Raw genomic sequence first — 23,110 nt, 5'->3', positions numbered from 1 at the left:
ATAATTAACCAGTCCCCTGATTCTCACCTTTTAATTCGCCAGCCACATTGTTACTTTCTTATTTTCCTCATTCTTCCTCTCTGTTCATCATTTTTCCCTTCGCAGATATATTAGCAATGGCTAATTAGTACGTTGTTCACCTGCCCTGACTGATAATACGTGACGATTCTGATAGACATCGATGCCGTGCGGGGTAGCCGCGCGGTCTAGGGCTCCTTGCAACGGTTTGCGCAGCTCTCCCCGTCGGGGGCTCGAGTCCTCCCTCGGGCACGTGTGTTGTGTTCTCCTTAGCGTAAGTTAGTTTAAGTTAGATTAAGTAGTGTGTAAGCTTAGGGACCGATGACCTAAGCAGTTTGGTTCCATAAACACTTCCCACTACCAAATTGACATCGATATATCCTTATTTCGCAGGCATTGTCGCACAGGTTCATTGTACCTAACCATACAATGTTTTATCCACCATAACAATAAAGTACATGTGATTATGTCCTCTTTTGGCATGGTTATAAAACTGTTCCATTTATTCTGTATTTGTAAGTCCACAATGAGCTATGGCGTGGTAAATGTCCGTACCAACGAGTCCGCAGCAAAAAATTGTACATGGTTGTTTCGGTGGTAAGTGTGAAAAAATCTGCAGGAAATTATCAGTGTGAACTTCTGTTAATAAACGTATGTGTTCAGGAGGAAGGCGTTTCTCAAAGAACTGGGGTTCACAATTACCTTTAGACCATACATGTAACTCTACATTTGTAGCCAATTCAGCATCAGGGTCAGTTTAACGACGTCATGGAATGTTTCTTATAGGCTAATAGTGTACCGTGTCCGCTGCCGCTGTACTCGTTTCATCCACTAGTCCATTTGATACTGTATTCCCGATACTACTATCAGCTGCTGTTGTAGTGTCTCAAATTGTAGAAACAGTAGCTACAACACCTTCATCAAAGTCTCCTCCAAATCATGACTCTCTTGCGTTGTCCTATGTAAGCTCTTCCTAGAGTTCATTATATTATCAGCCAGAAATTCATCTGCCACATAACTGTGCCTTGGAGCTGTGCGTCCTTCATGACTTTATTCTTATAGATGGGAAATAAATATTCACAGAAGACCGTATTACCCACATCCCCTAAACATACAGACCAACAAAAAATACGTAAATAATGCGCCTACTACATTCAAGTGTGTCCCTAATTGTTGTCAAGTTGCATAATTTCACTGATCATCCTATATATGCACAAACAGCGGAATTAAGCTATATTATCTCAGTGGATAAATTTTTCGACATAATTTGTGAACCAATATTATGTCCAACGTTCGTTCTTCATTAGAAGAACATCTTCAGAGAATATTATCAGTAAAATCGGATGTGACTGGGAATTGAATTTACGACAAAATATTTGCATGCATGTACGGGGCGGAAAGAAACTCGAGTTATATTGAAAGGGTACAGTACCGCCCGACATTGAAAATAGGTACAACATTCTTCGTTATTCTTGTCATAACAACCCAATTTCACTTAATACAACGTAACCGGATACCAGTGGAGAAAAGAAGGACAATTTATTTATTTAATTGATCACATGTGCACTCCCACAAAGTAAATCCCTACATCCAATTTGGTGAGATCTGTGAAATGAATGAATGTATGGTCGTCTGCTAACCGCAGATAGTAAATATGCAATATATGATCATCTTTGAGACGGTCCTTTGGTCACCTTTGGTGGAACCAAAGAGATGAAATTTACCTGAGCTTTGAGCGCCTGAAATGTGGCTGACCAATACGGTAGCATGGTGCTCCTCCACCTCGGCGGAGGTGCGAGATGACCTGAAGAACGGCCATGTATCAGCACTCTGGCGCTGGATCTTGTGTTGGTAAGACCTGTCTTAGGTGTGCTCCGTAAAGACAAAAGAGTGGAGAGAATGGTATGCATATGAAATACTTAAAGAGTAGTTTAGAATAATTATTTCTCTATTTCAGGAACTTTTGGGGGGAGAATTAAATGACAGGCAGGTAATATTAAGGGGACCGCAGTAATCTTCGGAAGTGACCAACGGTCACAATGAAACCTTGTGTAGCAATAAGTTGAAATACTTCTATGAGCTTAAGTTAAGCTGAATTACTAGCGTGTGTACTATAAGTTGAAATATTTAAGGAATGGCGTGTGCAGGACTTGAAATTAGAGACGAGTACTTCCACGTGGTGAATACTGTGTGAGTTTCAATCTGTGTATGAGACAAACGATAAAGAGAAGTACTCGTCCATGGTATCAGCTGAGGACTCGCGTGTGTGACGAATATGATTTTAATATTACTTTGCATGTTACGTTTCCGTGTGACGCTAGATTCAAACTCTAAAACTCTGAGAGAGAAGCAATCTATCCAGCAACGCCACTTGGCTTGCATTGCACAGGAATGCGTGCATATATCCTCCAGAGTTTGTAGTAGGAAAGAAAAGTTGCGGTGTGGGGCAGTGTCGTGTCACACTGGGATGAATACTAATTCAAGTGGGAAAGCTGAAAGTGATGTGATTCTAACTTTGTGACTATTCTTTTGTTGTATTCTATGTTGCCAATTTCACGTAATTTAAGTATGTGGGGTTTGAATGGGAGAGTAGCAAGATAGATTCAGAGGCAGTGGGTTATGCATGTTCCTTTTTGTACTGCTCGGTCTGGAGTAAATTTTCGTGACGATGGGTGTGAGAGTCGAAGTGTGAGATATAGCAAAGGATCCACCATCCTATCCAGAATGTGCACTGTAGCGTTAGATAATTACGAGACCATAAGATAGAGAATCACCAATGTAAAGCCATGCCCACTGGGAGGAGTTTCTCATGTGTAATTGTTGTATAAAATGTAATAGTGTGTTTAGGTTGTCTTTGAATCATAATAGAATTTATCGGAATAAAAAAGATAGTGAAAAGAATAAAAATTAGTGGCCTTGTTCTTGGAGTAGTGTGTACTCATGATACTCAGAATTTATAATGTGTGCGCCATTCATATTCAGTGCGATGGTCACGTGTTGATCAAAGCCGTTGGGTAAGAAAGAAAATGTGGTATTGCCAGAGCGTAGTGAACAATCAAAGTTGTGGAAATCCCTAATAGTCAGATGTGCGTTGTCCGTTTCCGGTGCGTTATATTCAAACAGGAAAATAATTTGTAGCTTAATTGTGGGTACTAGAGCTCATAATCAGTCATTGATGTTACTCGAGAAATAAAAAATAAAAAAAATCCACTCGGTTGGGAGACCACTCATCTTGCTGGCCTGACTGCTTGATGCCACAGTAAGAGCAAGGCATGTGGGTGCCTCTCAACATATGCTGACAAACGACTTGTAATATAGGAAATCTTACTGCAAATTACTCTTACGGTCGTTTACGTCAGAAGGCTAAATCCAGACAGGTGGTAAATCTTAGCTGAATAAGAAACTTGCTCTGAGGATCAGTGCTTCAAACTCTTTTGTTCGCTGGTATCTCAAGTCTCCCAAGTGAGAAACATAAAAATGGTATTCGTAATTATCATAGAATCTAATTTGAATATACTGATCCTAATGAACTGGACTGTAATAAATAAAGTAATAAACAGGATTGAAGACAAGTGCTATGTACGCTGACGGAAATAAAATCACAAGACCAAGAAGGAGCTGCGTGACATAAACGACATGTTTTTCTCCACATGAAGAGTGATATCCATACGAATTTCGTGCCAGTTGCATAGAAGTGACGCTAGTACACCAATTATGAGGATGTAAATATGTTCCGGCGTGAAAGTCAGGCGCCGGAACGCTGCTCGAGAACGTTAGACGCAGCGTACAGTAAGCACCAGAATGGTCCTGTATTTATGTCAGGAGCAAGCCGAGATGGTATTTGTGTACTACCAAGCAGATGGAAAAGAACGAGAGACAGCACGACTATACTAAAACGAGTACCGTTACAGTACACCAAACTCGTCACACATTCCAAGCCCTTTTTGGGCATTTGTGTGGTCACAGGTCTTTTCAGACAGACGAACGTGTGGGAGGGCGGCAGGCTGTGCACTAGATATGGAGGACCAGGTGCTACAGGACATCGAGACGAACGCTAGTACAAGCTGCAGGCAAGCGGTTCGCCAACATGGTGTAAGCCAATGTACGATTGTGTGTACCCTGCATGACAACCGCTACCCCAACTCCATGGAGGCCATTTTGAACACCTGTTGTGACGTGCATGTAATGCAACTGTACCATTCATTTTCAGACACATGTTCCTCAGAACTACACTCATGTCGAGAAAAAACACAACAACTTGAACTACTGGAGATAGGTCCTTCATATTCGCTAAGACATGTGCATTATACAGGGTGTTACAAAAAGGTACGGCCAAACTTTCAGGAAACATTCCTCACACACAAAGAAAGAAAATATGTTATGTGGACATGTGTCCGGAAACGCTTACTTTCCATGTTAGAGCTAATTTTATTACTTCTCTTCAAATCACATTAATCGTGGAATGGAAACACACAGCAACAGAACGTACCAGCGTGACTTCAAACACTTTGTTACAGGAAATGTTCAAAATGTCCTCCGTTAGCGAGGATACATGCATCCACCCTCCATCGCCTGGAATCCCTGATGCGCTGATGCAGCCCTGGAGAATGGCGTATTGCATCACAGCCGTCCACAATACGAGCACCAAGAGTCTCTACATTTGGTACCGTGGTTGCCTAGACAAGAGCTTTCAAATGCCCCCATAAATGAAAGTCAAGAGGGTTGAGGTCAGGAGAGCGTGGAGGCCATGGAATTGGTCCGCCTCTACCAATCCATCGGTCACCGAATCTGTTGTTGAGAAGCGTACGAACACTTCGACTGAAATGTGCAAGAGCTCCATCGTGCATGAACCACATGTTGTGTCGTACTTGTAAAGGCACATGTTCTAGCAACACAGGTAGAGTATCCCGTGTGAAATCATGATAACGTGCTCCATTGAGCGTAGGTGGAAGAACATTGGGCCCAATCAAGACATCACCAACAATGCCTGCCCAAACGTTCACAGAAAATCTGTGTTGATGACGCGATTGCAGAACTGCGTGCGGATTCTCGTCAGCCCACACATGTTGATTGTGAATATTTACAATTTGATCACGTTGGAATGAAGCCTCACCCGTAAAGAGAACATTTGCTCTGAAATGAGGATTGACACATTGTTGGATGAACCATTCGCAGAAGTGTACCCGTGGAGGCCAATCAGCTGCTGATAGTGCCTGCACACGCTGTACGTGGTACGGAAACAACTGGTTCTCCCGTAGCATTCTCCATACAGTGACGTGGTCAACGTTACCTTGTACAGCAGCAACTTCTCTGACGCTGACATTAGGGCTATCGTCAACTGCATGAAGAATTGCCTCGTCCATTGCAGGTGTCCTCGTCGTTCTAGGTCTTCCCCAGTCGCGAGTCATAGGCTGGAATGTTCCGTGCTCCCTCAGACTCCGATCAATTGCTTCGGACGTCTTCCTGTCGGGACACCTTCGTTCTGGAAATCTGTCTCGATACAAACCTACCGCGCAACGGCTGTTGCCCCGTGCTAATCCATACATAAAATGGGCATCTGCCAACTCCGCATTTGTAAACATTGCACTGACTGCAAAACCACGTTCGTGATGAACACTAACCTCTTGATGCTACGTTCTGATGTGCTTGATGCTAGTACTGTAGAGCAATGAGTCGCATGTCAACACAAGCACCGAAGTCAACATTACCTTCCTTCAATGGGGCCAACTGGCTGTGAATCGAGGAAGTACTGTACATACTGACGAAACTAAAATGAGCTCTAACATGGAAATTAAGCGTTTCCGGACACAAGTTCACATAACATCTATTCTTTATTCGTGTGTGAGGAATGTTTCCTGAAAGTTTGGCCGTACCTCTTTGTAACACCATGTACAGGGTTATTACAAATGATTGAAGCGATTTCACAGCTCTACAATAACTTTATTATTTGAGGTATTTTCAAAACGCTTTGCACACACATACAAAAACTCAAAAAGTTTTTTTTAGGCATTCACAAATGTTCGATATGTCTCCCTTTAGTGATTCGGCAGACATCAAGCCGATAATCAGGTTCCTCCCACACTCGGCGCAGCATGTCCCCATCAACGAGTTCGAAAGCATCGTTGATGCGAGCTCGCAGTTCTGGCGCGTTTCTTGGTAGAGGAGGTTTAAACACTGAATCTTTCACATAACCCCACAGAAAGAAATCGCATGGGGTTAAGTCGGGAGAGCTTGGAGGCCATGACATGAATTGCTGATCATGATCTCCACCACGACCGATCCATCGGTTTTCCAATCTCCTGTTTAAGAAATGCCGAACATCATGATGGAAGTGCGGTGGAGCACCATCCTGTTGAAATATGAAGTCGGCGCTGTCGGTCTCCAGTTGTGGCATGAGCCAATTTTCCGCGTGCTACGCGTGAAACTTGCCCGCACGCGTTCAACCGTTTCTTCGCTCACTGCAGGCCGACCCTGATTTCCCCTTACAGAGACATCCAGAAGCTTTAAACTGCGCATACCATCGCCGAATGGAGTTAGCAGTTGGTGGATCTTTGTTGAACTTCGTCCTGAAGTGTCGTTGCACTGTTATGATTGACTGATGTGAGTGCATTTCAAGCACGACATTCGCTTTCTCGGCTCCTGTCGCCATTTTGTCTCACTGCGCTCTCGAGCGCTCTGACGGCAGAAACCTGAAGAGCGGCTTCAGCCGAACAAAACTTTATGAGTTTTTCTACGTATCTGTAGTGTGTCGTGACCATATGTCAATGAATCGAGCTACAGTGAATGTATGAAATCGCTTCAATCATTTGTAATAGCCCTGTATATTCTGCAAAATGATTAGCATTTGAACCATGTCGGCCCACGGGTTCAAGGTCAACATCGATATCCCTGATCAACACCACCTACCGGTCAAATGTACCTGAGGCTTTCGGTGTTGCTAGAAACCGAAGGTAATGGATCAGAGTGAGTTCAGCAGACGTGCAGGATGCCTCACAAACGTACGGGCAAACCACTGAATTTGAAACCGGGCGCATTATTGGCGTAAGAGAATGTGATGCATGCATCCAAAAATTTTGCTCGTGCTGGACCAAGTGTTTCGGCTGTGGAATGGGTGTATAAAGAACGCTCCAAGGATGGTCGTGGGACAAGACGATATGGGTCAGATCGTACCATCCAGACCACTCCTAAGAAGGCGACATCTCATCCGAACAGCATTGCAGGGCCGATCTGCGTTCTCCTCCGTTCTGTTGCAACAGTGGAACAGTGTGCAACATTGTACACTATCAGGGGTGACAGTCCGACGCAGTCTTCTACGGCATAGTTTACGTGCGTGTTGTCCACTTCTCCGCCTACCTTTGACAGATGTGCAGAAACATGGTAGACGGCAATGGGACGAAGTCACTGGAAACGGGAATGGCATTAGACAGTGTTTATGGACGAAACCAAGTCCTGTTGGTTTGAAAACGATGGCCGCAGTTTGGCTTGCAGCAGACAGGGGGAGCAACATCACAGCGTCTGCGTTCATACAATACATACAGCGCCAGCTCAAGGCCTTATGGTCTGGGGTGGTATTTGGTACAACCACAAATCACAGTTGGTTTATGTCCAGTGCACTGTAACCAGTGTGACCTACGTCAACGACATCCTGCGACATGTAGCCCTTTGTGCACAACACCCCAGATATCATTTTTCAGCAAGACAATGCACGACCACATGTTTCTGCACGAACACGTGCCTTCTTGGTGACACAGGATGTCAACCATTTGTCCTGGCCCGCCTGATCACCAGACCTGTCGGCAATCCCAAACGTATGGGATAGGGTGAAGCACTGTGACCCAATGCCAACCACCACAGATGAACTATGGAACCAGGTGACTGCTGCATGGATGCCGGTACCACAGGTCACCATTAGCGCCTTATACGCATCTATTCTATCATGCTTAGAACAACTTACCAGGGCCCGTGGCGGACCCTGTACCTACTAGGCAACAGGACACCTGAACCAAAGTGATTGAAATGCTAACCACTTCTGCTGAACATACCAAAGCTCATGTCGTGTGAATGTGAATGCTCTTTCTCTAGTCGTTCAAGGTGTTCTATTTTTTCTGAACGTGAATGTATGTGTCTAGCATTCATAAACCTAGAGAAAACCTTTTCCAGTGTTGACTGGAATACTCTCTTTCAAATTCTGAAGGTGGCTTGGGTCAAATACAGGGACCGAGAAGCTATTTACAATTTGTACAAAAACCAGATGGCAGTTATTAGAGTCGAGATGCACTAAAGGGAATCAGTGGTTCGGAAGGGAGTGAGACAGGATTCTAGCCTGTTCCCGATGTTATTCCACCTGTATATTGGGCAAGCAGCAAAGGAAAGAAAAGAAAAATTTGGAGTTTGTATTAAAATCCATGGAGAAGAAATGAAAACTTTGAGGTTTGCCGATGTCAATGTGATTCTGTCAGAGACAGCAAAGGACCTGGAAGAGCAGTTGAACGGAATGGACAGTGTCTTGAAAGTGGGATATAAGATGAACATCAACAAAAGTAGACCGAGGATAATGGAATGTAATCGAATGAAACCAGGTGATGCTGAGGGAATTAGATTAGGAAATGAGACACTTAAAGTAGTAAAGGAGTTTTGATATTTGGGGAGGAAAATAACTGATGATGGTCGGAGTAGAGAGAATATAAAATGTAGACTAGCTACGCCAAGGAAAGCGTTTATGTAGAAGAGAAATTTGATAACATCGAGTGCTGATTTAGGGCTGAAGAAGTCTTTTCTGAAAGTATTTGTATGTAGTGTAACCGTGTATAGGAGTGGAACATGAACGGTAAATAGTTTAGACAAGCAGAGAATAGAGGCTTTTGAAATTTGGTGCTACAGAAGAATGCTGAAGATTAGATGGATAGATTACGTAACTAATGGGGAGGTACTGAACAGAATTGGGGAGAAGATGAATCTGTGGCACAACTTGACTAGAAGAATGGATTGGTTGATAGGACATGTTCTGAGGCATCAAGGGATCACCAAGTCAGTATTGGAGGGCAACGTGGAGGGGAAAAAACATCGTAGAGGGAGACCAAGAGATGAAAACGCTAAGCAGATTCAGAAGGAAAAAAAAAAGTGGTTCAAATGGCTCTGAGCACTATGGAACTAAACAGCTGTGGTCATCAGTCCCCTAGAACTTAGAACTACTTAAACCTAACTAACCTAAGGACATCACACAACACCCAGTCATCACGAGGCAGAGAAAATCCCTGACCCCGACGGGAATCGAACCCGGGAACCCGGGCGCGGGAAGCGAGAACGCTACGGCACGACTACGATCTGCGATTCAGAAATATGTAGGTTGCGTTATGTATTGTATTGCATGTGTTGTATCTTAACCAGGGACCTAGAAACGACGGAGAGGCTCCGTCCCCGCCGCAGCCTTAGTGATCTAGAACCCCACGACGACTACCGCAGCCCACTTCACTCCTCCGCCGCCCCACACCGAACCCAGGGTTATTGAGCGGTTAGGCCCCCGGTGGACCCCCCAGGGAACGTCTCACACCTGACAAGTGTAACTCCTATGTTTGCGTGGTAGAGTAATGGTGGTGTAGGCGTACGTGGAGAACTTGTTTGCGCAGCATTCGCCGACATAGTGTAACTGTGGCGGAATAAGGGGAATCAGCCCGGATTCGCCGAGGCAGATGGAAAACCGGCTAAAAGCCATCCACAGACTGGACCTATACACAAATCCTCCGGGCGGATTCGTGCCGTTGACCGCACGGCCAACCGGGCGGGCTTGCAGTAGGTACTTGGAGACGAAGCTTGTACAATATAGGGTGGCATGGAGAGCTGCATCAAACCAGTCTCTGGACTGAAGACCACGACAACAACAAGGAGTGTATTTTCCTCGATTTCCAGTTAGGAATCCGTCCCTGCAGGTTGTCGGTTTTATTGATGTTCACCCTGTTTTACATCACAGACTTTCGTTAGTTTTGCCGAGTAGTGTAAGGTAGTAAGTAACCGGACATCGCATGACACTTCTACATCTTCATCTACATCTACATCTATATGATTACTCTGCAATTTACATTTAAGTGCTTGGCAGAGGGTTCGTCGAACCACAATCATACTATCTCTCTACCATTCCACTCCCGAACAGCGCGCGGGAAAAGCGAACACCTAAACCTTTCTGTTCGAGCTCTGATTTCTCTTATTTTATTTTGATGACCATTCCTACTTATGTAGGTTGGGCTCAACAAAATAGTTTCGCACTCGGAAGAGAAAGTTGGTGACTGAAATTTCGTAAATAGATCTCGCAGCGACGAATAACGTCTTTGCTTTAATGACTTCCATCCTAACTCGCGTATCATATCTGCCACACTCTGTCCCGTATTACGTGATAATACAAAACGAGCTGCCCTTTTTTGCACCCTTTCGATGTCCTCCGTCAATGCCACCTGGTGAGGATCCCACTCCGCGCAGCAATATTCTAACAGAGGACGAACGAGTGTAGTGTAAGCTGTCTCTTTAGTGGACTTGTTGCATCTTCTAAGTGTCCTGCCAATGAAACGCAAACTTTGGCTCGCCTTCCCCAGAATATTATCTATGTGGTCTTTCCAACTGAAGTTGTTCGTAATTTTTACACCCAGGTACTTAGTTGAATTGACAGCCTAGAGAATTGTATTATTTATCGAGTAATCGAATTCCAACGGATTTCTTTTGGAACTCATGTGGATCACCCTACACTTTTTAGCGTCAACTGCCACCTGCCACACCATACAGCAAACTTTTCTAAATCGCTTTGCAACTGATACTGGTCTTCGGATGACCTTACTAGACGGTAAACTACAGCATCATCTGCGAACAACCTAAGAGAACTGCTCAGATTATCACCCAGGTCATTTATATAGAGCCGCGGCACTGCGTTCCACTTCGCAGAGCCGGCGCCTCCCCGCGAGGTGTGGCGGCAACCGATGACACTCTCGCCGGGGCGGTGCGGTCGCAGGCGGACGCAGCGGTGCGGCCGACACGCGCCTCGCTGCCTCCGGCAGAGTCGGTCTCCGGCGGCCTGCGCGCCAGTGCCGCCGCGACGCCTCGCTGGCCAATGAGATGCGAGCGTCGACTGTAAGCAAGTGGCCGGCCGGCAGCGACGCTACAGCCGGAGCCGGCGCCGGCGACGGCGCCGCGGCGCGCACTAGCCGGAAGGAAGTCGTAAAGGCGCATGCATTATGCAACGCGCCCGCCGCAGCAACCGCCCTCCCTTGCGGGGGCGTGCCCGCTGCGTGTGTGTCTGTGCGTTTGTGTGTGTGTGTGTGTGTGTGTGTGTGTGCGCTCGTCCCTACCCCCTCCTCCCCGCCCGCGACCGCCCGCGTACCACGGTCCACGGCCGCCGCCTTGGACGCGCCATTCTCCAGCGCCAATTAGCCGATCTGGCCGTAGCGCGTACGTGCTCCTCACAAAGTATCTGTTTATTTACTACTTCCAGCGCGCCGGCTGCGCCATGAATAACGCATTAAGTCTTACGGCGGGGGGCTGGCAGGGCGGCAGTGTGCGCCTCCCGTGGCCCGCAGCGAGGTCGCTCCGCCGGCGACACGCGAAGCCGGCAGGGGGGTAATTTAAATTAGGCCACCGCTCCGCCGTGGGCCACATTTAAATGCGCCGTAATGACCTGAAACGGAAAATAAATTACGCCCGAGTGTCCTGCAGTATCGCCTGCTGCGCCGGTGTAATAGCGCGTTACGGAGGCGCTGACACTCGGTTTCAAGAACCCGCCTGTCTCGCAAGTCTGAGAAATTCGGTTATTGTGTCTTAAAACGGAGTTTCAACTACTCTGTTACACAGTATTATTACAAATTGTAGGGCGCTTTGATAAGGCTATACTTTCAGCAGCAATGGCCGTGATCTGGTCATCTTCACACTGGGGTGAAGGAAGTCCTCTGCAGAAATATTGAACCATCCTGTTTCTATAGCCCTCTAACTGCGGAAGTGTTGCCGGTGCACAATTTTGCACACGAACTGGCCCCTCGATTACGTCCCATGAATGTTCGACGTGATTCGTGTCGGGCGATATGGGTGGCAGAATCATTCACTTGGATTGTGCAAAATGTTCATTAAATTGTGGCCGGGTGACTTGCTGTCATCGGTAAAGAAATGGATCAAATGACTCCGAGCACTATGGGACTCAACATCTGAGGTCATCAGGCCCCTAGAACTTAGAACTACATAAACCTAACTAACCTAAGGACGTCACACACATCAATGCCCGAGACAGGATGCGAACCTGCGACCGTAATGCTCGCGTGGTTCCAGACTGAAGTGCCTAGAACCGCTCGGCCACACCGGATGGCGTCATCGGTAAAAATTCCATCGTGAAGTCCTTGTATACTGTAACTGATTTCCAGGTAGCTGGACATACACAGTTCAGTTGGACCACAGAATCCAATACATTCCATTTAAATAAAGCCCACACCTTAGTGGAGTCACCACTAGTTTTGCACCACAGAGTATAAATATCTATGGAGTGAGCATAACCAACTGTGCATGTTCTAAACACAAAATCGGGCTAGTCACTTGGTAATGGGATGTCGCTGCTTGTCTGCAATTTGTGGTAACAGCGAATCTTGAATATTACATGTATTCACCTGTCTTTACATACGTTTCTACACGTTTTAGTAGTAATGACAGCCACTGTGCAGTACTGTTGTTGCTACGGATGTAAAGAGAAGTACGTGAGAGGAGGACGAACAGTTACTTTTCATAGGTACGTACAACAAATCTGGGATTGTGAATATCATACTGTTGTGTGGTGGTTTATGTTGAGTCTAGACAAGACAGCCTAGACACAATGAGAGGAAGCCGCAAGGCACGCGCTTCAACTCACGCAGGCTGGCGTGAGGTCTGAAACAGGATACGTAATGAATGCTATAAAGAAAAGTACGTAGCTTCTGGAATACTTAACTTTAATCCACATTTGTAGAACATCGCTCTTGATGATACATTAATAGAATCTCAATATCACTAGGTCGTAGCAAATGTAGCTGAAGGCTATGCTAACTGTCGTCTCGGCAAATGAGAGCGTAATTCTCAGTGAACCATGGCTAGCAACGTCGGCTGTACAACTGGGGCGAGTGCTAGTACGTCTCTCTAGACCTGCCGTGTCGCGGCGCTCGGTCTGCAATTACTGACAGTGGCGACACGCGGACGCGGGTCCGTCGTATACCAGCGGACCGCGGCCGATTTAAAAGCTACCACCTAGCAAGTGTAGTGTCTGGCGGTGACACCACAGTTTATGTGCTTAAAAATATCGAGACGCGGTTTTATAATGTCTTGCATTGTAGAGCAAATTTCTGCAATTTTTTCCATGTGTTTACGAGAGAAATGTTAGAGAAATTTGCAAGTGCGCTTAAGCTGCCTGTTAGTCTTTAAATATTCGTGCTATGTTCATCTGCAAATAAAATTTATAAAAGACAGTGTGACTAATTTCCTCCAGTTTATTCAGGTCCTCAAACCCTTGTGTGTATCTAAGTACTTCTGCATGAGACAGTTTCTTACATTATATAATTTTTGTATTCTAGTTTCCCGAAAGATGAACAGAGAGGTAACATATAGCGTCACAAAACAAAACTAAAGAATTTCGTCCCTACAAAATATTCAAAAGTGTGCTCTAAGCACTTCCCTGAAGATTGCTTTGATAGGGAAAGGTTTGGAAATGAATAAGTGCAATAGAATACCTAAAAAGGTATTGTTGCCTGTCACTTGTTTTCGCGCACCCTAAAAGACGCTGCGCTATGACACTGTGGCAGAAAAGCACAGTTCCCTTGCTCTTCACAGCTTTAAAACTATTTCAGTTGCAGGTATAAAATTGTGAAGATATCTATAAAACGCATATACAAAGTTTCAGGATACTTCTGAAGGTGATCTATCTGTTCCAGCGAAGTAATAACACTCTAAACACGCTAAGCGCTATACAGACTATCAAGCGCCGTACCAATACCACATGCCTTCAGCAGCAGGAGACACTGTGGACAGATTTCTCGTTCTGCGCATCCGAATGCTCACTCTATATATATTTATACTCTATAGTTTGCACAGTGCCTTGTTAACAACGTGGATCCACGGCTTCATGGGGCCTGCGCCATTCTCTAACCCTACCATCAGCTCAAACTGATATCGGGACTCATCTGACCAGGCCATGATTTTATGATCATTTAGGATCCTACCGACATTGGTACGAGCCTATTAGAGCCACTTCAAGTGATGTCGCGATGTTGGGAAAGGCACTAGCATAGGTCGTCTGCTGCCGTAGCCCATTAACGCCGAATTTCATAGAACTGTCTCAACGGATACGTTCGTCGCACGTCCCACACCTGTTTCTGCCGTCGGCCACTGCGTCGTCAGTGATGAGCGGTCTGATATTCTCAGCACACTCTTGACACTGTGGATTTCGGAATATTGAATTCCCTGATGATTTTCCAAATAAAATATCCCTTGCGTCTAGCTCGGCGTACCATTCCGAGTTCGGATCTGTTAACTCCTGTCGTGCGGCCATAATCACAACGGAAACCTTCTCACATGTATCACTTGAGTACAAATGACAGCTTCTCCGACGCCCTGTATACGCCGTACTAGCACCATCTGAGTATCTGCGTATCGCTATCCCATGATTTTCATGGCCTCAATGCGGTCTGAAGTCTGTAATCTTTGGTCTGTAAATTGAAGAGCGAGGAACGCTTGTGGGTGCAGAAAATGGCGATTCCGTTACAGCACTGCAACTGCCGTATAGCAGTACACTGTAGCTTCATTACTCATGTGATTCTATTCGTCCTAGTCACTAATCACTAAACCATCGATTCTTAGAATAGATCTCCGTTAGATAAAAAAGATTCAAATGTCTCATTACTTTAGAAACGAGTCAAAGTCTTAAATATTTCTTTATATAAATGAGTGATGTCTGTTCACTGGAATTGTCCAAAATATTCATCAGACCAATTGGGTACAGTTGTGGCCCAGTGATATCAACCGTAATCATCCGTAAAATCTCCATCTTTGTTTAGGAACTTGAAGTGCATAAATGGACAGAAGTTTGAGTAGTCTGGCTCGAGCCCCCACGTGCTTTGGCACGAAAGTATATACACACTCCTGGAAATTGAAATAAGAACACCGTGAATTCATTGTCCCAGGAAGGGGAAACTTTATTGACACATTCCTGGGGTCAGATACATCACATGACCACACTGACAGAACCACAGGCACATAGACACAGGCAACAGAGCATGCACAATGTCGGCACTAGTACAGTGTATATCCACCTTTCGCAGCAATGCAGGCTGCTATTCTCCCATGGAGACGATCGTAGAGATGTTGGATATAGTCCTGTGGAACGGCTTGCCATGCCATTTCCACCTGGCGCCTCAGTTGGACCAGCGTTCGTGCTGGACGTGCAGACCGCGTGAGACGACGCTTCATCCAGTCCCAAACATGCTCAATGGGGGACAGATCCGGAGATCTTGCTGGCCAGGGTAGTTGACTTACACCTTCTAGAGCACGTTGGATGGCACGGGATACATGCGGACGTGCATTGTCCTGTTGGAACAGCAAGTTCCCTTGCCGGTCTAGGAATGGTAGAACGATGGGTTCGATGACGTATACGACGCATACGACCATCATTGGCACCAAGGCAGAAGCGACTCTCATCGCTGAAGACGACACGTCTCCATTCGTCCCTCCACTCACGCCTGTCGCGACACCACTGGAGGCGGGCTGCACGATGTTGGGGCGTGAGCGGAAGACGACCTAACGGTGTGCGGGACCGTAGCCCAGCTTCATGGAGACGGTTGCGAATGGTCCTCGCCGGTACCCCAGGAGCAACAGTGTCCCTAATTTGCTGGGAAGTGGCGGTGCGGTCCCCTACGGCACTGCGTAGGATCCTACGGTCTTGTCGTGCATCCGTGCGTCGCTGCGGTCCGGTCCCAGGTCGACGGGCACGTGCACCTTCCGCCGACCACTGGCGACAACATCGATGTACTGTGGAGACCTCACGCCCCACGTGTTGAGCAATTCGGCGGTACGTCCACCCGGCCTCCCGCATGCCCACTATACGCCCTCGCTCAAAGTCCGTCAACTGCACATACGGTTCACGTCCACGCTGTCGCGGCATGCTACCAGTGTTAAAGACTGCGATGGAGCTCCGTATGCCACGGCAAACTGGCTGACACTGATGGCGGCGGTGCGCAAATGCTGCGCAGCTAGCGCCATTCGACGGCCAACACCGCGGTTCCTGGTGTGTCCGTTGTGCCGTGCGTGTGATCATTGCTTGTACAGCCCTCTCGCAGTGTCCGGAGCAAGTATGGTGGGTCTGACACACCGGTGTCAATGTGTTCTTTTTTCCATTTCCAGGAGTGTATTTGTTACACTCAGCTTAATTGAGTAGCCCAGAGATATGGCTGGACTCAATGTTTGGCTAGGTTTTTCGTCTTAGGGTGCCAGCTCACACCTGTCGTAAGCTCAATTTTTAAGCTGAAATAAAATAGAAAAAACAATGCAGGCACGTATTGCGCTGAAATTTAAAAATATTGTCAATCACGTTGATTTATAATTTCAACAAGTAGTTAATTTTTTTCTTCATTATATTGAGTAAACACTGAAAATAGAGTCCGAGAAGCTTTTGCGTAAGGGCGGCAGTTAATAACTCATGCTACAACACTTCGCTGTACAATTCATATGTCGCGATCACGGCACTCGACAGTCTATTCACAATTCACAAAATACAATCTTGTCTGCTGTCCTAAACCACTATACTGCGCTCCACTTGATTGCTTTCGAACGTGGCTGCCAATCCACTACCAACCCCAGATGCGCGGCACGCCCGGCTCTCAGTGTCGCTAAGAACCAACTGTCCTCAAAGACGGAAGATGGCCGCCCTTATGCACTCTAGAAACGACTGCCTAACTCAAAACAGTGTTTAACAAAAATAATTACGAATATTCTAAACCTAACCACAAAAACACATATAGTACATTGAAAAATATGGAAAATTTCCGGGCAATGACAATTTAAGGTCCAATTTTCTGTATCTGCCACCATTTCTTTCACAAATAATGTCCTTTTGGCGTGATATTGCTTTTCCCGGATTTTGATACTAAACATAAATGAGAAAATAATAATACGTACTTAATTACTCATCTACGTCTTTAAACTTCATAATGCTGCCTCTAGTTTCGTCAGTTTAAATATATTTATTACCAAAAACACAGTTCCTCTCAGTCGAATACCATCTTTCAACCTCTCATTAAAAATGTACATCATCATCATCATTTTCATCGTTTAAGACTGATTATGCCTTTCAGCGTTCAGTCTGGAGCATAGCCCCCCTTATACAGTTCCTCCATGATCCCCTATTCAGTGCTAACATTGATGCCTCTTCTGATGTTAAACCTATTACTTCAAAATCATTCTTAACCGAATCCAGGTACCTTCTCCTCGGTCTGCCCCGACCCCTCCTACCCTCTACTGCTGAATCCATGAGTCTCTTGGGTAACCTTGCTTCTCCCATGCGTGTAACATCACCCCACCATCTAAGCCTGTTCGCCCTGACTGCTACATCTATAGAGTTCATTCCCAGTTTTTCTTTGATTTCCTCATTGTGGACACACTCCTGCCATTGTTCCCATCTGCTAGTACCTGCAATCATCCTAGCTACTTTCATATCCGTAACCTCAACCTTGTTGATAAGGTAACCTGAATCCACCCAACTTTCGCTCCCATACAACAAAGTTGGTCGAAAGATTGAACGGTGCACAGATAACTTAGTCTTGGTACTGACTTCCTTCTTGCAGAAGAGAGTAGATCGTAGCTGAGCGCTCACTGCATTAGCTTTGCTACACCTCGCTTCCAGTTCTTTCACTATGTTGCCATCCTGTGAGAATATGCATCCTAAGTACTTGAAACCGTCCACCTGTTCTAACTTTGTTCCTCCTATTTGGCACTCAATCCGTTTATATTTCTTTCCCACTGACATTACTTTCGTTTTGGAGATGCTAATCTTCATACCATAGTCCTTACATTTCTGATCTAGCTCTGAAATATTACTTTGCAAACTTTCAGTCGAATCTGCCATCACAACTAAGTCATCCGCATATGCAAGACTGCTTATTTTGTGTTCACATATCTTAATCTCACCCAGCCAGGCTATTGTTTTCAACATATGACCCATGAATAATATGAACAACAGTGGAGACAGGTTGCAGCCCTGTCTTACCCCTGAAACTACTCTGAACCATGAACTCAATTTACCCTCAACTCTAACTGCTGCCTGACTATCCATGTAAAGACATTTAATTGCTTGCAAAAGTTTGCTTCGTATTCCATAATCTTGTAGAACAGACAATAACTTCCTCCTAGGAACCCGGTCATATGCCTTTTCTAGATCTATAAAGCATAGATACAATTCCCTGTTCCACTCATAACACTTCTCCATTATTTGCCGTAAGCTAAAGATCTGGGCCTGACAACCTCTAAGAGGCCTAAACCCACACTGATTTTCATCCAATTGGTCCTCAACTAATACTCGCACTTTCCTTTCAACAATACCTGAGAAGATTTTACCCACAACGCTGATTAAAGAGATACCTCTGTAGTTGTTACAATCTTTTCTGTTCCCATGTTTAAAGATTGGTATGATTACTGCTTTTGTCCAGTCTGATGGAACCTGTCCCGACTCCCAGGCCATTTCAATTATCCTGTGTAGCCATTTAAAACCTGACATTCCACTGTACTTGATGAGTTCCGACTAAATTTCATCCACCCCAGCCGCTTTATTGCACTGCAATCTACTGACCATTTTTTCCACTTCCTCAAATGTGATCCTATTTCCAACATCATTCCTATCCCATTCTACCTCGAAATCTGAAACATTACTGATCGCATTTTCACCTACATTGAGCAACTCTTCAAAATAGTCCCTCCATCTGCCCAAGGCATCCACAGGATTCACCAGCAGTTTTCCTGACCTGTCCAAAACACTTGTCATTTCCTTCTTACCTCCCTTTCGAAGACTGCTAATTACACTCCAGAATGGTTTTCCAGCAGCTTGACCCATAGTCTCCAACCTGTTTCCAAAGTCTTCCCACGATTTCTTCTTGGATGCTGCAATTATCTGTTTGGCTTTGTTTCTTTCTTCAACATAACTTTCTATGTCTACCTGGCTTCTAGTATATAGCCATTTTTGATACGCCTTCTTTTTCCTTTTACAGGCTGCCTTGACTGTATCATTCCACCAAACTGTTTGCTTCTTCATACTTTTACACACTACTGTTCCAAGACATTCTTTAGCCACTTCTAGTACTCTGTCCCTGTACCTTGTCCATTCCTTTTCCAATGACTGTAATTGACTACATTCAACTAACTGGTACCTTTCAGAGATCGATGTTATGTACTTGTGCCTGATTCCATTATCCTGAAGTTTCTCCACTCTTATCCTCCTACATATGGACCTGACCTCCTGCACTTTTGGCCTCACAATCCCAATTTCACTGCAGATTAAATAATCATCAGTGTCATCAAAGAATCCCCTGAATACACGTGTGTCCCTCACAGCCTTCCTGAATTCCTGATCTGTTATTATATAGTCAATGACAGATCTGGTTCCCCTGCCTTCCCAAGTATACCGGTGAATGTTCTTATGTTTAAAAAAGGAGTTTGTGATTACTAAGCCCATACTGGCACAGAAATCCAAGAGTTGTTTCCCGTTCCTGTTGGCCTCCATATCCTCTCAAAATTTACCCATAACCTTTTCATACCCTTCTGTTCGATTTCCAATCCTGGCGTTAAAATCACCCATGAGCAGAACACCGTCCTTGTCCTTTACTCTGACAACTACATCACTGAGTGCCTCATAAAAACTATCCGTCTTATCTTGATCTGTCCCTTCATAATGCGAATATACTGACACAATCCTAATTTTCTTGCTAGACAGTGTCAAATCTATCCACATCATTCGTTCGTTTACATACCTTATTGCAACTACGCTGGGTTCCATTTCTTTCCTGATGTAAAGCCCTACACCCCATTGTGCTATTCCTGCTTTGACTCCTGACAGGTAGACCTTGTATTCTCCCACTTCCTCTTCTTTCTGACCCCTTACCCGGATGTCACTAACAGCTAAAACGTCCAGCCCCATCTTACTTGCAGCCTGTGCCAGCTCTACCTTCTTCCCAGAGTAGCCCCCATTGATATTAATAGCTCCCCATCTCATTACCATTTGTTTGCCAAGTCGTATCTTAGGAGTCCCTGGTTTGTCAGTTAGAGGTGGGACTCGTCACCTCCAAAGGTCCGAGGCATTTTGCTCTGATTGTTTCCAGCATCATATTTAAAGTACCAGGGAAGCAGATTGCTAGCCTTACTTGCCCCGAGTCCCATTGGGTTTTACCCCTAACGGCTGAGGGACTAACCGGTGGATTTGGTAGTCTTTGCCGTATAAGCGCCATGGTGACCACGACTCAGAATATGTCCGAGATGCCCAGCCTTATTCCAAAGTAATTGGTATCCCGACTAAATGTACAGAGTCTGCTAAATCGGTTGTGATTGCTCGATGCAGCTCTACTAGCTGTATCGGTAGACACTTTGTTTATATTAATCGTCCAAAGCATTGCCGAGATATTAGTTTTTGAACTTTCATAAATTTACAGTTTTTAAGACAATAACTTTTAAACTATTGTATACTTTTGTGGCGCGTGTAGGTAATTTAGCTTTACATATTTTTCTGTCTATGAGTGCCAACTCGCACCTCTGCTTAAGTCTTAGTTTTGTTTCTATCAATTTGTCTCTGGAACATAAATCCCTCCAAGCGCGAAAACACGGCCACACGCGGCCCTGCCTAGCTCCGGCTCGAGTTTTTCCATAGCCCCGTAATCACCAGCCGCTCGCCACGGCCCCGTAGCAACCGCCAGCCACGTGCTCTGCGGCGGGGAACTGCCGCTCTAATCCCACCCCGCAGCTTGTCCGCTCACACTCCTCCCAAAATCTGTAAAGAAAAAAAGAGCCTGCGGTAGAAGAGATCCACTGTCAGAGGTACAGAACTTCTTTCGCTTACACCTTTTGACTCGGTCGTTCCCACACCAGGGTCCCTTACCACAAAATGATACATTTACCCTCCTCCATCATCCCTGAAAGTTTCTAGGATCATCACATAATCAGGCAGTATGTAGACACTGTCTGAAAAATGAATTGCGATAAGAGTTATTACTAAATAAGTTATAAATTAAAACGTCTTTCTTGGTGTTGATGTTTCACTGAGTGCTGTTTTGAACAGAAGCTTGTTTCTCATGGATTTAAATGTCTTTGACGTTATATCTCCTGAACTATATCTCATAAAATGATATAATTTCGCACTTACGTTCAGTGGTGGAAATTGTCTGCCAATTGTGCTGGGAATAGAGTCGGTAATAATGAAGAAATAAATTTGAGCGTCATGTGTGACGCTGATGTTTTACTGCATGAACAGCGAAATGTACTTAGCGATAACCTTTTCCCGTTCCATCATTTTGTGGGGGATGTCAACGAGATAAAGGTCTGTAAAAGTTTTAAATACTGTCTAAAGTCTGTTGCAAGCCGGTAAGTGCTCTGACTCTTAAATACTGGACGAATGAAGACCGTGTATTTTCGCCCCGTTAGTTATGCTGCCTGAATTCACACACTTTCGAACTGTAATACGTGTTTGATTGTAATAAACTTGTGTGCCTATTAATAAGTATATTGTGACAGTATTTTAAATTTTTATATTCAGTCAGTTAATTCCACAGAGTATTTGAATTGGAAGTTTTATTGCCTCCGGACACCGTTAGCTAGGTAACCTGTAGCTGGAACCAGGTTCCGGGTTAGTCAAAAATGTTCAAATTTGTTTGAATTCCTAAGGGATCAAACCACTCAGGTCATCGGTCCCTAGACTTACACTCTACTTAAACTAACTTAAAATATCCTAAGCTAAGAACAACAACAAAAACACACACACACACACACACACACACACACACACACACATGCCCGGGATAGTCGCTTAGTAACATAGACCAGCAGAGCATCAGACGTTGCCTAGGTATGCATTTATTCCAATCTCCTATTTGTCCATCTCCTCCTTCCTATTGGGGCCAGAGATTACATCTGCTGCTGGAAATGTCTTAAAATGCTAAATCTGGTTTCGAAATATCTGTCTTGCCATTACATAAAGAATTCGGTGTCTGTATGTCTCTTCCACATATGCAACCTTCTTTCCTGATTCCTAAACCAAGTGTTACCAATGACTAAATTATGCTGTGTGCAAAATTCTACCAAGAGGCTTCCTGTTTTCACCCTTTCTCCCAGTCCATATTCACCTTATATTTTTCCTTCTCTTTCCTTCCCTGATGTCGAATGTTATGCCATTAGCACAATTTAATTTTCGTCTGCCTTAATTATTTGGATAATTTTTCTTACCTCATCATACATTTCACCAGTCTCTTCATCATCTGCGGGGCTAGCTGGCACATAAACTTGTACTACAATCGTGGCAGTGGGTTAAGTGCCGGTGTTGGCTACAATGATGCGTTCACTATGCCGTTCACTGTACCTTACCAGCATTCCAATTTTCTTATTCGTTACTAAACCTGCTCCTACAATACATCTATTTAATTCTGTATTTATGACTATGTATTCACCTGACCAGAAGCACTGTTCCTCCTACCACCGAACTTCACTAACTCCAGCTATATCTAACTTCACCTTATCTATCTCTCTTTTTAAATTTTGTATCCCACCTATCCGATTAAGGAATTTAACATTCCACACTCCGACCAGCAGAAAGTAATTTTCTTTCTCCTGATGAGGCATGCTCCTGAGTAGTCTCCACCCAGAGGTCCAAATGAGGGACAATTTTTCCTCCAGAATATTTTTCTCAAGAGTTTGCTATCATCATTTAACCACACAGTAGAACAGCATGACCTCGGTAAAATTATGGCTGTAGTTTCCCCTTGCTTCCAGCCATTCGGCCTGTGATCACACCGAGGCCACTTTAGTTGATGTTAAAGGCCAGATCATCAATCACTCATATTGCTACTCGTGAAACTACAGAAAA

This window comes from Schistocerca cancellata, chromosome 6, assembly GCF_023864275.1.
Source record: "Schistocerca cancellata isolate TAMUIC-IGC-003103 chromosome 6, iqSchCanc2.1, whole genome shotgun sequence".
In the NCBI taxonomy this organism is placed as follows: domain Eukaryota; kingdom Metazoa; phylum Arthropoda; class Insecta; order Orthoptera; family Acrididae; genus Schistocerca; species Schistocerca cancellata.
The sequence above is the reverse complement of the archived record's forward strand: the minus strand, read 5'-3'. Positions refer to the sequence as shown.